Source organism: Lichenostomus cassidix, chromosome 7 (assembly GCF_008360975.1).
Source record: "Lichenostomus cassidix isolate B80296 chromosome 7, HeHo_3.0, whole genome shotgun sequence".
In the NCBI taxonomy this organism is placed as follows: Eukaryota; Metazoa; Chordata; class Aves; order Passeriformes; family Meliphagidae; genus Lichenostomus; species Lichenostomus cassidix.
Genome location: NC_139488.1, coordinates 10,766,136 through 10,782,090, shown reverse-complemented (window position 1 = coordinate 10,782,090; position 15,955 = coordinate 10,766,136). Strand labels below are relative to the sequence as shown.

At 39.3% G+C, this 15,955-nt stretch overlaps 1 protein-coding gene across 2 annotated transcripts in view; it reads right to left on the bottom strand.

The window, feature by feature from the left end:
* The window catches only part of SPATS2L (spermatogenesis associated serine rich 2 like), a 143,821-nt gene that overhangs the window by 122,815 nt on the left and 5,051 nt on the right, over positions 1 to 15,955 (bottom strand). Inside the window, exon 2 of one of the 2 annotated variants that reach the window (XM_085066119.1) lies at positions 9,665 to 9,723. The exons of the other annotated variant lie outside the window; for it this stretch is intronic. The gene's annotated coding sequence lies outside the window, so the exon portion shown is untranslated. The remainder of the gene's footprint in view (positions 1 to 9,664; positions 9,724 to 15,955) is intronic. 2 annotated transcript variants of the gene reach the window in all.

Here is a 15,955-nt window from a genome sequence, read left to right as displayed (position 1 = left end):
AAACCAAGATTCTGAAAGGAGCTCCCAAGCAACTTTTTGAAACAGTAATTTTAACATCTTCCTGAAGAAGATGTTAATATTCCAGAAATAATTTTCAGGAATAATATTCCTGAAAAAAATAGCTTGAATTTTAGAGACTTTGAGAAAATTCACACAATCCTTTCAAGGCACAAAGTAATTAAAAAAAAATAAATTGAAAAATTCACTTGAGATAAATATTACTGCCCCTTTCACACAAAGCAGGACAAAAGCAGCAAGAGTTGTAGGATGCTGGTGGGAAGGGAAACTTAAACAAGAAAATATTAATCTGTTCCTCTGGGGGAGTTTAAATCGGTATAAACTGGAGATGGAAAGTGATTGGACTGAAATACGTGCTGATGATTTGTTGAAGGAAAGCAGATTTGATGATATGTGCTAAGCCAGGCCACATCTTTATGAAACAGTCCACATCAACTAGTGTGCAATTCAACATAATTTCTGGCTTCTTCAGTCAGCTTAGGGAACTTTTGTCAACATTTATCTGAATTTCCCACTATTCTCCAATAACTTTACAGCCCCAAGAGATGGCCTAGTAAGGGCCCCAAATGTGCTTGTTCATCACCTCCACCATCACTGCAACTTGCAAACACACCCTTTCATGCTGGAGGGGGCTTTCTTCATTACCAGCTGCTTTCTCTCCATCCTCTTTCCTGGTTTCTGCAGGTCCACCAGTCTGCAACTTCTGTGATACCAGTGCACAGAAAGTTACAGTTTGTGGTGATTCATAGCCAAAGGAAATTCTGAAAAGTATTTGTTGATTGGCACAGCAGGTAAGAACTTCTTGACAAAAATTACTAAAGTAATTAGACTGCTGTAACCAAACCATCTCCTCACTTCCTTGTGCCAGTTTATCTGTCAATAAATGATCAATAATGAAGTTACTCCTCATTTGTCCAGAGCTAAATTTGCCATAGCTATTTGAAATACTTCATGCTCAAATATTGCCATATTATGAAACAGTGCTATAAAATAGACGTTACTGATATATGCTCCTAATTACAGCCAACCTAAAGGCCTTTTTGTGTGGAGATTTATATAATTATTACCAGATTCCTCTTGTATTTTTATTTCAGTAAATCACAGTGCTGTTGCCAATTCATAAAGCAGCTTCAAGATCTGTTTGTGCTGAAAGACATTAAGATATAAGGGCAAGAAAATATTCACTGAAGTATAAGGTCAACGATATGCCATGTGAAATACATAATGAAATGCATTAACTGCAAATATACCACATCAAATATTCCAGGAAGCTTTACTGGTTATGCCTGTTTAACTTTTATAGATATATATCCACATATATATACAAACACACTCATAAACATATATTTCCCAAAAAATAAACTTCAGATCCCTGGCAATATTATCATAAAACCATTCAGATATTGCATGTACCTCATTCTTTGGCCTGATAGCTATCACATGAACTTTGAAAGAAACAGACTCCTGTTTCTAATTAATAAGGACATAAAAGTATTTATGCAGAAGGAGGACCTAGAGAGCTTATTACACTGAGGTCTGTTCAGAGCCAGTGTGGTTTTGTCATGTGTATGTTAAAACTAACACAGCCAAGTTTGGTTACAGCCCAGTAGAGCATCTGCAAGTCATTTACATACTTTCAAATGCTGCACTGATAAACACACACATCTCTGTTACCATCTGATGGTTAGGTCTGAAAGCAGATGAAGAGAAAGCACTCAAAAAAGGAGCAAGAAAAATTGCTTAGACCACATTTAGGGAAGAGTGGGAATGAAGAGAAGATGAAGAAGCCCAAAACATACTTCTAAGGACCTGAGTAGAACTTATTTTGCTCTCCTTATTCTACAGAAAGTTACTCCTGCCACATTTATATTGTGGGGGCATAACCCAGGGAAATATGGCTATTCAGACAGACAGGAAGTGAGTTTCCTTATCACACTGCTGCCTTACTAACATCATCATAACTCCCCAAGGGAAAGCTCATTTCGGGCAGAGGCTGATCCCAGCACGGATCTTGTCCACTCATGACCAAACTTCTGACTCCAGCCTGAGCTAAGGGCTTATTGCCTCTCACACACTGGACATGGCTCCTTCTCAGATGCTGATTTTAATCACAAGAACTAGCCTTACTAGCAATCCCAAATCAAACACTTCAATATAACTATTATTTGGACATACCCAAGGGAGTCCTTTTTGTCTGTTTTGCTTTGAAGTTAAGGATCTCTCACTCTTATTTCAGAACTCTAAGGAATGAGAAAAATATCTGAAGTTGGATCTGCATTCACACTCTTACTACAGCCAACTCCAATGAATAGTTCTGGTGGTAGAATTGTAGTTTAAGATCTTTTTGAAATCGCTTAGGGTGTAGGTGACAGTCTAATCTGCTTTATCCATTCATACAAGGTCTATTAAGGGACTAAAAGGATGTGGTGTAAGTTAGAAGGAATGTGTTTGGACAAGCAGTGTGCATTATGTACTTCTTGGCTATGGCTGTCAGCTTCTTTATAATTTTTTCTTTTTTTTTTTTTAAACAAGCAGAAAAAACACTCTCAATTTTCAGCACATATGAAAACTCAGTAACAGCCTCCTTTGAAACACAGTAATGTGTAAACTTGAAAGAAAAATTTAATTTGGGCAGCTTTACAAGTTTTATTGGTATTTCTGCCATTCACATCAACAGAAACCATTAACTAACTCCTCACTGGTGACACCTCTTGTCAGAAAAGCCAGGTGATCTCTGTACAATTTCTACTTAGTCAAATATTATCAACATATTTTTAGATCTGCATTTACACAGACTGCTCTTTTTAGCTCAAAACATTTCCCATCATATCCAGAAGACAAGTGTTCCAGTCAACCACAGCCAGACAAATGTACCTTCAAACCAGCCTCAAGCCTGCTCTAATTTACAGCAGTTGAAGTAGGCATGAGGAAAAGCTAGTTAAAAAACCTGACAGGCTTGAGGAATACGTGAGCAAAAATAGCTGTGACTTCTTGCCACAAAACCTTCAGCATTTACAGCAGGGAGGCCTGGCTATAAAGTCCCAGGACAATGATGATGGATGGATTTTACCACCTTCATGCTTTTGTCAAGGGACTGAAAAACAGAAGACGTCATTTCTATTTTGTCTGCTCTCTCATATCTCATTAATGGCCACATTTTCCTATAATTTGGCTGCCACAGTGAGTGTGAATGTATGTCTGGTTGTGGGCATTTTCCTCACTCCTTAGAGAAGATCAAAATCTTATGGCTGAAAGAAAAAAAGGCAAAATTGATTGCAATCAAGAAGGTTGAATCTGCACAGATGAGTAAGGATACATAACCTGTGTTAATGTCTTCCTCATTGTTCTGCAAATTAAAAAACTGATCAATAATAAACAGCAAACAGCTACATCTATGTACCTAAAGCCACATCATTTCCATAGTATATATTTTGAAGACTAAAGTATTTCGTTTTCATGGAAACCATGAAAGTATGATTCCATAATGATGGAAGAATGACAGCCCATATATTTGGTATTACTACTGTTTGCTCAAGTGCCTTGATGGTGGATTAACCTAAGGTATTTGACTTTGTGTTGGTGATGGACTAGGGACACAGGTGTATAGTTTACATTTCTGATATGCAGGGCCTTGTACAGCCTAAATTCACATTCCAAGAATCTCACTTGCTACCAGTGCAGCAAAAGCACTTCACAGGATCAGAGTGTAAGGTACAAAGGGAAGACAATGTCCATACAGGTTGCTTTGACAAGAAGATGACACACTGCAGTACAGACCTCACCCCCAATCTTCCTAACATTCTCATATGACATCATTGCTTCCTATGGTGCTACTTGTGATTTCTGCAGGTATAAGCAGGAGTAGAAAAAGGTGCAAATTGTCTGGAAACAGTCTTGAGAGAAGCAGTGGAAAAAAAAAAGGGAAAACATGAATTTTTTTCAAGTACTAGACTAAGCAATTTGTCCTAAAGACAGCAAAAGCCACATCAAACAATTATTCTTCTACTTAAACACCAGCTGAGATCACTGTCTCAGAGATCACTGGGAGGAGCTATGATCCATACAGAGAAACAGGTGGCCCTGAGTGGAAGTTGCATGTCATTGAGACACTGTCCTTAAAACAGGACACATGACACAAAGATGTTTGCAAACAGCTGGCTTTTTATGTACTTGTAGGCATATGTGGGCAGAACAAGCCCACACAATGTTGGAGCAGTACTGTCAAACCACTAATTCTGCAAAACAACAGTTTTGGGCATATGGCCATGTGACTGAATACAGGCATGAGTCAATGCTCAACCTAGAGATGTTCAATAAAGTAAACAATCAAAGGGTCTACATATTAGTGAACACAGACAAACACATTTATAACCATTTTCTCTTTGTAGGACTTAAGATCCAGCACCTCTATGGAAATACTTCTTACTCTGTTCACTCCTGTGTAATTGCAGATTTGATAGGAATCCTGAACATCTTGGTTGAGAAAGGAGAAAAGGTACAGTGATTGAAATGGCAAAAACTGACCACCATTATCAGTTATGCCTGGCATAGAGAGTATTACAGCAAAACACAGGCTTCAGTTGCTCAACAAGAAAATTGCTTCCTGCTTTTAAAAGTGCATTTCTGGGCTCAAAAATACATAGACTAATGATAAACATTCAAAAATCTTAGAAAGATATATAAAAGCTTAAGGAAAAATATATTATCCATAGAAAAATTATCATTTTGTCCAGTATAAAAAACTGTACCCGAAGCAGGGGGGGACATCATCTGTGATGACCATTTGAAAGTCAGGATATTGGCTTTGTCCAAAATGGGCTAGTTAGTATGAATCTATGATTTCCACTACTACGGCTACCCATCTTATCTATTTTTATGTGCTATGCAATCTATCAAGATTCAGCTAAGTACATATTTTTGTCTGGCAATTCCAATGAGGATAGGATTGGAAGACAAAGACAGGAACTTGATTTTTTATTTTAATTACTCTCTGGTGCACATCAAATAAGTGTCCCAATTACACTCAACCTATTCATACCATCTGTGACCCACAAACATCTGTGTTTCCACAAAGGTGCACAAGTATATATCAAGCAAACAGACTCATTCTTGTACTGTGGGGTCAAGGTGCAGTATGCAGTGAAAAAAAGGTGATGTCACTAAAATATCAGCCAAGCAACGTTTATGCTTGAGAGAGGCAACTGCTGAAGACCTGGAACAACATCCTGTGAGAATTATTGAAAAAAACCCCAACCAACCAAAACAAACAAAAACCAAAACAACAACAACAAACAAACCACCAAACGAAACCAACTCCCCCTCTCAACTAGTTTAATCTGAGAGTCTCATAAGGTTACAAGATGTACCCTTAGCCAGTGCCAGAGACTAAATGTGATTATTCAGGTGACAACTTCCAGCTCCAGGTCAATAGTCTAAGCCATCCCCTCAATGGCCTGAGGGAGCCTTTTCTGGGATGAGGAAGATTAATTCTGAGAGCACATCTGGCAACTCACTTAGCACAGGTTGTGCCACAGCTGCTCTCTGCACAGTTTTGTCACTGAAACTGGGATATGCCCACACAGCACTCCCAAGCACGATGAGCCAGCCACGATTCATGCAGCTGCCACAACCACAGCAGTCAGCTGGGCTAACCTGCACCAGAGTTTAGAGCACAGGCACTACAAACAGGATGGCCACAACCATATCCTGACCATCTGTACTTTCCCCTTGCTAGCTTGTCTGCATAATGTTCTCTACCATCAGTCCTGAGCTCCCATTACTAAGCCCTGTTTAATTTAACTGCTTATAACAGAAATCAGAAAGGAAAAACTCCCTGTAGGGAGTATTACTAATTTAGTGAAACCTGCAGGGACTCAAAAAATCTGCACTAAAATGAAGCATGCCCTGGAGTTTTCAAAAGACTAGCAGAGTTTGACAGAAAACAGGTACTCCCAAGCTGTCACTGCTTTTCTTTGCAGAGATCCAGCTCTGTGGAAAAATGCAACATTTTGATTTGTGAATCTGATCCAATTTTTTTAACTGGGCTGCTGTTCAAAGTAATGTATTAAAGAACTTCCTCACCTCAAATTATTTTCCCATTTTAGCTTTCTGGAAGTAGATGTTCCCCACTGACCAGATTTGTTATTTTGGTTATTCACTACTTCCCTAAGTAATGACACATTATTAATTTAAGGGGTTCAGTTCTCGACTCACTATTATGCAGTCATAATTAAATCAGTCAATCATTGATGTGGACCTGAAAACGTCAATTTTATTTTTAAAATGCTGTTCCCAGCTGCAGTGTATGCAGTTTTTAGTGTGTTACAGGACATTGCATTGGAAGTATGGCAGAATTTAGCCAGAAGCTTTTTGGCACAGAGCCCCTCACACCTCTTGCCCTTTTTCTGGATTAGGCATATTTCCTGGATGATCATAAGGCACATATAATTAATATCAGTAACCATCTATCAAGCACTGAAAGAACTGAGCTAGCTGATATGCATATATTACTTCATAAATCAGCCAGTCTCAAAGGCACTACTTGCTGAGCAGTTTTATAAAATACATCCCAAGTAGTTACATGTGGCTTTTGGAAGCTAATGCAGTATTTACAAAACTGAACAAATGAAACGAACAGCTTCACTTTGTGCACCAAAATGCTAAAAGCTGGCACATCATTTCTCAATATAGTGACTTTAAAAAGCAAAAAAAGCCACTTCACAGGAGCTAAACCCTGAAGTCCCAGATGACATCATGACATCACTTGAAGGCCAAGCCCAGGATCACAGAATACAGAAGCACAAGTCCCTTCTGCCCTACACAAAGGGCAGGGGGTGGACATGCAAAGTTGTTCATGTATGATCTGAGACTTCCAGGAACGCCTAGCCCAGTTTTCTACTTAAGTAAAAAAAAAAAAAACCAAAAAAAAAAAAAAAAGGGGGGGGGAATATTAAGATCCTATCCTGTTTGAACACACCTGAAATTTTTGCTAACAAATATCAGCTTCAGTGAGCTGCACTGTGTAAGACCAATTTCTGGTCTCACAGCTAAAAGCTGAACTGAGTATTGATATATGTTTCTGTCCCAAACAGGTGGCAGACAACCACACTATTTTCCAGCATGGTCCAGCCATGCAGAGTCTGAAGGTCTGAGCACCTACTATTTGCTGCACCAAATCAATTATTTTTTATTGATTTTCACTGTATGTAACATGGACAGAGATCATATTGAAGAACAATTGAATGTCAGAAGCATTATACTCAAATCCTAGCATTTACCCTAGAAACCTTGTCCTAGAAACCTCAAAGATGTGGTAAGAACACCCTTTCAGGAAATGGCCTTGTCAGACTACCCCTGGTAGCTTCAGAAGACTTACCTCATGGGAGCTCTGCCCAGTTCTGGGACAGCAGCTCACATAAGAACATGCTTTGTGTTTGTAGCAACACAGCTTTAAAGGACAATAAATTAATGTATTGGAGATTTATGTACCTCCGAAAAAGCCAGGACTGAAAGCAGAAAGAAGAAATAATGGTCCAAAACACTTGTGTGTTTTTGCAAAGTCTGAACCCTGAGGAGGTAATATCATGTTTGCACTGCAAGTTTTGTCAAGAAGAGATAAGTGATGGTTATGCAACACAGTGCGAGAAACTGTTCTATTCTACCTGATGCCTTTAAAATTGCTTCCCCTGGAGCCAATGTCCAAGACAGAAATAAACACTGTTGCCACAACCATGAAAGAAAAAAAAAGGCACTGCAGCAATAGTTCTAGAGGCTTGAAGATCCCTTTAGGCTCCAAAGCTCTGTCCCATGCCCAGAACTGCCCTTCAGGCTCAGCGTGGGGGCCACAGGCTACTGCCCACAGCCCAGTACAGCCCACTTGCTCTGTGCTGCTCACACTACACAGACAAACAGTGCAAGGTCAGAGAGATGGTGCTTCATAAACTCTCTGCTTTCATGCTGAGCAGGCAAAGGAAGAGCTTGCTTTGTGCTTAAAGAAACAAAAAATTTGGTGTTATTAAGTTACTAAGGTTAACTATGCTTTCAATGAGCCACTGTCTAGCTTCTTATAAAAGACAGCAAAAAATACAACCAGAACAAGAGAACCCTCTTCTTCAGAAATGCATGGAGTGAATTTATACTTTTAGATTAAAGAGGCACATTGCTAAAGATGTAAAATACATAAACACAACCATAAAAACTTTTTTGTGCTTGTAACTCTAAGTCTTTCTCTGGGTTTTAATACGGAGGTCTCCTCCTTTGTTTTGAGCACATTTCCTCCGCATTTCATAAGGTGGGGGCTCCCTCTTGCTTGAGAAGGCTCCCTTTATAGAAAGTTAAACAATGAGTTTGGAAAAGTTTTGATTGATAATAGCTTACATATGGTGTTACAGAAAAGGAGTCTATTTTAAGTATCCTTCTTCTCCGAGAAGGGATTCTAAAGAGGCACCATGTGTTCCAAACTTGCTGGCAACACTTGAGCCTGCTTTCAGAGCCTGCCTCTGGAACTGCTCCCTGGCTTGTGATGGAAACCATAATCCTAAGAGTGGTGGAAGTACATTTTATTTCCTATGCTTGTGAGGCTTTGAGAATACAACAGGACTGGTGTGTAACACATGCCATTTTGAAGGGGATTCCTAAGAAACATTCATACACTGGACTCAGGTATATGGATACAGAGGCACAGATACTTTTGTTCCACACACAAAACCCAGGAACTACTTTCCTCCCTAGTTTTTATTTTAAAAAATGTATTTATAACACATTATTACAAAGAAATACATTTTAGCTAAAGAGACATTTTGAAATCTATTTGATCAACTATCAGAGAAATGAAACTGCATGAAACTGATATTAAGATGAGTCTTCAGTTCTTTCTCACTTTTCGTCAAGATCTAATCCTAAAACATAATGTTAAAGTTATCAGACATGGTGGCTTTCAGATAAGAAGCTTGTGTTTCTGGCCATAATCAAGAATTCCAGGAATTCTTCTTTCAGCAAATAATAGGCAGGAAGGACACGGTGACCTTGCAACATTCAACCTGCATCAAAAGTTGTCTGCCAACTTAAATCTTGCCTATGATTTCTATGATTACACAGCATTTCCTTTTCTAAACAGTTGCATTGCTTTATGTAACCATTTAGCATATTATTCACAGAAGGGTGAAATAATCCCTATCAACTTTAGCGATTACAAAACTTGCCAAGAACAAAGTAAGATTATCCTCATCAAATTTTGTAAGAAAAGAAGTACTAGCTCATAGTAATTAAAAAAAACCTTCATAATTTCTACAGCTATGACAAGTCACTTGGAACAAAACTGAAAAACATGCAGAAGGGGGTTTTGCTGATGAATTCTCTGAATTAAATATGCTTTCTACAAATATATTATCAACAATGTTCAGGTACAAAACCATTTGATCGTGGTAACAAGATTCCTAACAATTATCTGCCATCTGTGACATGTCAGCTGATAATGCAGATCGTAGTGTTTCTGTTTTCTGGGTATCTGCAACTTTATATAATGGAAGCAGAGCTATAGGCATACAAAGAGTTAAACTTTAAAATATTATCTGAGTTACACTTTTCCATTTTCAGTATAAGCTGAGAAGTAAGAAAGCACTAAAAAAAAATTGTCTGCTTTACTTACCCCACAAGGCTTTTGGCATAATGATCATCAAATGTTAGAGGTTCATAAGATGACTTTCACTGTGATGGAAAAAGATGATAGTTATCAAAACAGCAAACCATGTTGCCTGGTTTTGGTTAAACTACTTCAGTGCTTGCATACTTCTTCCTTGCATCAGCATGAATTAACTGCCATCTAATTTAATAAATATACAAGGCCAAAGTTATCTCTAAGGTACAACAAAGATTATTTTGGTCTAAATTAAAACCACCTGAATTTTAACGCAAAATAATGAAAGCGTCATGTGCACACCCACTCATCCAGAGTTCAGTATTTTTGAAACTTCAAGTCAAAGACTGTATTGGAGCCTTCTGTCTGACTCAAAGAAATGTTTTACTAAGAATATTAACTTCGCTAATACAAATAAGTAAGTGAACAAAACAACTTGGCATTGGGCAGTTGATAATGTTAGCACCACTGTTCACATCTGTAACTAGAGACATTCATGTTTCTCAGTCTTTTAAGTGATGGGTGACTGTGCAGTCTTCATAGCAATAGCTTGTACTGGGAACATCAAATGCATTAGGCAAAAAGCTTGGCAGAAGGGCAGCCTTAGCTTTACATCATAATCCTGTGCAATTAACCCTGGCACTGTGAAACATTGTGAGATCAATGTCTCACTGCCAGGTCTTGTCATTTAGAGATATTTTACATTGTGGTGTTGTTCTCATCCTCGTGAGGGCTTGTCCTGGTTAAACCATGACAGAGCTCTTCCTTGCCTCTCAGTAAAGCTTCCCCTTTCCCCTTATGGCACAAAGGTATTTTGCAGATTCAGGCAATATCCAAGAGCCCACCCACAACTCCTTTCCCTTGATACTTCCAGATCCAGGAACATTTACTAGAAAGGCAATTCATCTCCCTGGAAGAAAACAAGGAGTGGATAAATGCTACCACCAAGGAGCATTTTACACTCTCCATAAACAGTCAATCTAGCTAGTGCATGCAGACTTGCCAAATGCAAATGCTAAGGAAAAGCATATGCTTTCCATACATAAACAATAAAAACTTTCCAAAACTGTCTTTCAAGATTGTCTTTCTTCTTCAGCCTGAGCCAATACATTCCAATCCCAGGAAGCTGACTGCCTCAAAGTGATGCTGCATTGTTCCTTGCAGCATTCTGATGCAGTTTCCTTTTCTATGAACTATGCTTATCACATCCTGTGCTTCATTATGTTTCCAGGAAAGGTTCCCTAGCACAAGCCAGTTTCTCTGAAGCCCTGTTACTCCATTCCTTTCCTCTGCTGCTTCATCATGTGAAGGAAGTACAATCACCTCAAGGAGGAGATACACTATGGCTGTTCTGCTCCCCTTTATTCCAAGCTAGACAAGCCCAGCTGGTAGAGAGGTCAGAACAGAGTCTGGGTCTTGCACAGCTTGAAACTTCACATCTCAAAACCCAGGACTGCAACTAATAGCTTCAAAGCAACACTTCCACCCACTGTTTCTCTGCAACATCCTTCCCAAAGCACTTTAAATGCATAATGTTCAGGTAATTAATGTACATAGACCCCTGCTGTGGCTGCCCTGCAGAAAATAGGAGGTTTTATTTTTTTAAGGAAATAAAGACAGTAAGGTAGTTTTTGAAGAGAGATACCAAACAGGTTCGCCAACTGGAAGTTCAATTGTAACTGAAAGAGCGGCACGTGGAGCTCCACATAAGGATGTTTACTTACTCAGGCAGCCAGGAGCACAGCTTTATGGTCATCAAGATAAGCCCCTTTCAGATCTGCTAACAGTCATGTGTACCAATAGTAACATTCCTAACAGTTTGATCCCAGTTACCTTCAGCTATTCAAAATAGACAACTTTTCAGTTTGGAGCCTGGTTCTTTCAGCCAAAACTCTAGAAACACTAACAAATTCCAGGTAACAGACTGGCTGAGGGTTAGAAATTTATTCTTAAAACTTCCCTAGATTACTCGTTAATTTCTCCAACCTTCCACAGATGTATACAAGCATATATACACATGTGAGCAGAGGTAAAGCATACAGATTATATTCTAGGGCAGGAACTAAGCTGGTCAAGAGGATTTCCTGTTCACTGAAAAAAAGTGATCCAGTTTCATTGTGTAGCTACTTCTTTGTCTAGTGAGAAGTAGATTCCCTAATTGTCATAAAAAGTATCTGTAATACTCTAGACAGGGGAATACAAACTGGGTTAAGTTAAATACAAAGGCATCCTTTTTTTCATTTGTAACACATCAAACATTCTGAGGAACAGTTTGCCACACAAGACCACCCTTCTACACTCCGTTCTTCCTACCAGAAAAAGTAATGGTTGGGTGTGATCTGATAGTCAAGGGACTAATATGAATTCTGGCCTTGCCTTATGGAAGATACAGTTTGAGTAAATAGTGAGCAGTTCTTTTAATAGTTTATATATATACATATACATATATTTATATATATATATAAAATATACATTGAAGTGAAATACTAAGAGACTGTCAGTGTTCCCAGTGCATTAAAATGCTCCTGAATTGGAAGGATTAGAAATGCTCTCCTTTCCTAAGACTGAAAAATGCACACAGGGTAAACTACTTTCAGTACTGTAAACAGAAAAGGTGGAAAAGTTTAAGCCTCAGGAGACAACAACCTGTAGCATTGCATTTAGATGGTTTTGACTTACAAAGTACAGTTTGGGCATGAATGTCACCTCCTCCTTGAAGCAGTGTATGTGCTAGTTAGGAAAAGAGAATCACAGATGCCAATGCACAGATGAAAAGACCTAAGGATGCTTTTTTAGCTTCCACAGGCAGGGCTGGTCAGCTGGCTCATGATCGTGTATTGTCCCATTCTGCAAACACCAGTAAGCCCTGTTATCAACTCCTGTGATTATCATCATGCCTCACATGGATCCTAAACCCTGTTTTCATACAGGCGTGTGAACTGGGGACACATTCCAGTCTTGGTGGCACTGGAAGACTCCTTGTCTTCAATATCACAGAGAAAAGCCTCAAAAATGTGCCTTTAATGAGCATATAAACTCAGGAAGTCAGAATAAAACAAACCAAAAACAGTCAGATCTCAGAGTTTAGTTAATTTAACAAATAATAAACCACCACTGTAATTTTTGACTGTTTGTATTCAGGAATACTGTAACAGATCAACCACAAAAAACTAAGGGGGAAGAGGCATACGTCATTCCAGGATGCCAGCAGCTATGCAGGTGATTGTCAGATGTAACAAGACTCATTTAGGGACAGGAGGCTGCCCAAGCACTGGTTCAACTGGAGAGACCAGGCTCCACAGGGGAGAACTGCTGCTGAAAGAAGGCAACCCAGTACTGCAGGGCTGGGCACATGCAGAGATGCAATAGAGGTGGCTTCTCATGCTTTCAGAGCACTCACAACTGCTGAGCTGGGGCAATATCTGAGCAAAGAACCCAATAACCCCTAAGCATTTGTACTTCTCTGGAAGCCCAGCTTAGCACAGTATTTTAAAAATTAAAACCAGCAAAAAAGGAACAGGTAGCCAAAGGCGGAGGAAGGAGATGAGTAAACCTTTCTTTGCCCACTGTAAAACTGTTTTCAGCAAGCTGCGCTTGAGAGCACTGTAGTGAGTGCTGCTATGTGAGGATCCTGGGGAGAGGCAGCACACACTGCAGCAGTGCTCCCTATGAGGGTGAGCAGGGGGAGTTTTTATCACTACTGGCTATTTTCTCCTTCCTCTAAGAGGCACAGCTGTTAACCAGATACATGAAGCAGGAAGTACTTCTACTTTCCTTTTCTAGTGCTTTGGGAGCAGTTAATGAGAAGTCTGGGTCAGAGCTTATAAATAATATGAAACTTTGAGTAAGCTAACAAATTCCTGTAGGAGAGAGCTTTCAAGAGAATGAGTGCTGTGTTTCTTCTTTTTTGGCAAATAGTACAGTACACAATTTGATTGCTGAACCAAAATACTCTGTGTGTTGCATGGCAATTCAAGCTCTGCCTCTTTTCATCAACATCCTTCACATGCTTTTCCCTTCCCTTCATTCTGGCTGCTAGGAAGGTCTGACTATGGCCCTCTGCATATCCCAAGGAACTGTTAAGAAAGAGAATGATGTAAAAAAATTAGCCACTGACACTTAAGCCTTACATCAATATTAGAACAGAAAGCTTTAGTTTACTATATAGGTCAGGGCAGTATTTGAAATACAAACAATGGGCAACTCGGTTCATGGAGAGGGCTGGCTCAGAGAGCTCTGCTGCTCTGAGGAAAGATGGATACAGCTGCTCTGTGCTGTATATACAGCTCTGCTCCAGGCTGTTCCCCACAGAACACCAGAGAGACTATTTTACTGCTCCAAGACCATGATAGGGCAGAACAGGCCAGGTTTCATGCAAAGCTGGGGTTTGGACTGCACTCAGCGAAGAGAGGAAAAATCATTGCTCCTGCTCTGAGACACAGCCACATGGACAGTAAGGCTCAAACACATGTTACTAGCAGTACTTAAGAAAATTTATCCAACTGGGAAACTGAGGCTCAGATTTATAAAAGGAATCTAAAACTGGAATTATAAAGTCTGCAATGTGACAGGTGCTGTAGGTATAATTTTGATCCAAAAAACCCAAAGAAAAAAAAGCCGAACCCTAAACAACCGACAAATTCCTAGAAATCCACAGAACTTAAAAAGCAAGCGTGAAACTCGGTAATTCATGGTACTTCTGTGGAATATTTGGTAGGACTGGGGCTAGTACACTCAGCAGCACCTTACCTTGCTGCGTGCCCAGGCTCATCAGTGAATTGCAGTCTATTCTGAAGCACACTGAAATCAAAGAGTCATTTATAAGACTGAACAAGTTTTAAGTCATGTTTTACGTGAGCTGACTTCAGTGAATGGCATTAGGCAGTTGTACTGCTGAAGTCATTGCAGAACTCTAGGTACTGAGGCTTTTGGAAATGAAGCCCTCAGGCCCCAAACATGCAAAATGCATGCTTTAAAAGCACAAATAGCAGGTAGGCTCTGACCCCACAGAAACTGTATTAGCCTGGGACTGGAGAACTGTTTTCTCTCATTGGCTCAGCAAGTGAATCTGGATTTATTCAAATAAATCCACTCCTCCACCCAACCCCATTTCCATCTCTAAATGAACATAATAAAATGCTTTGAAAGCTGCATGCAAAACAGGTTTTTCATTTCTCAGTGGTTTAGAAAGACCAGTTACCTTGGTAGGCTTATAGAGCAGACATACATAAACATTTCTGAATGAACACAACACCTTTTTAGGAGTGATACATATGTTAGGTGTCTGTACCTTATCCTCATTGCAAATACACTAAAGAGTTAGTGCATGATAGGCACTGTTAAACCACTCTCTGTGACCTGATTAAACAGTCATACCCAGGAAACTGTGAAGCTGTGTAGCAAGCAAAAGGGACAATTGTCATTACATCTGAGAACTAAGCATGAGGAACATGAGTAAAATTGAAACAATACTTTAAACACCAGGATTATTGTGCCACCATGTCATATACTTACATGTGCTTTCTGACCCCTCTGAAGTGTTTATGCCTTATGCCACATGGGGACTTACTTTAGTACCTTTTATTTTTAAAAGTGCCTAAGGATGCCCACACACAGTTCTAAAGAGCATGGTTTAAGAACCCTGGCAGACACATCCCAGGATAATATTAACTATGCAGTAGCTTGCACAGTGCCTGAAGAAACTCCATGCAGCACAGTCTGCCCTTTCCCAGGAAGACAAAACAAAACAAATCCCTATCTCTCATCAGTGCTCTCTTCCCAAGGACAGTACTTCTTCATTTCCAAAGTAATTTTTCTTCCACATTTGTTTGGTCTTGCTTTTTTGCATTGGTAGAAATCACCATTAAGAATATTAGGATGGAATATGGCATTGAGAACAGTAGGATGTGAATAATACAAAGCTATTCAAGCAAGTGATAATAACCATGCTACCCTTAAATCCCCTAAGCAAATACAGCGTACTCTTTTTAGGAACTTTGATCTGCATTTAGGGCCAGACATTCAAATATCTGCTGAAAATACAACCTTTCTAGAAAATTTCTAGTGGGAAAAACAAAAACAGAAGAGGAGAAAGTGAAGCATGGAAAACACAGAAGCTAGAACTCAAAACCAGAACTGTTTCCCAAACTAACAAGCAAAAGAAGTTAATCAAAGTTAAGCTGCTACAGCAGACTGTAGGACTAACGTACAAGTGTTTGATGCATACCAGAGAACCTTGAAAGAGAAAAGGCATGTGAATAAAATATGATTCAATAAAATAATTCATGCTGAAATGACAGGATT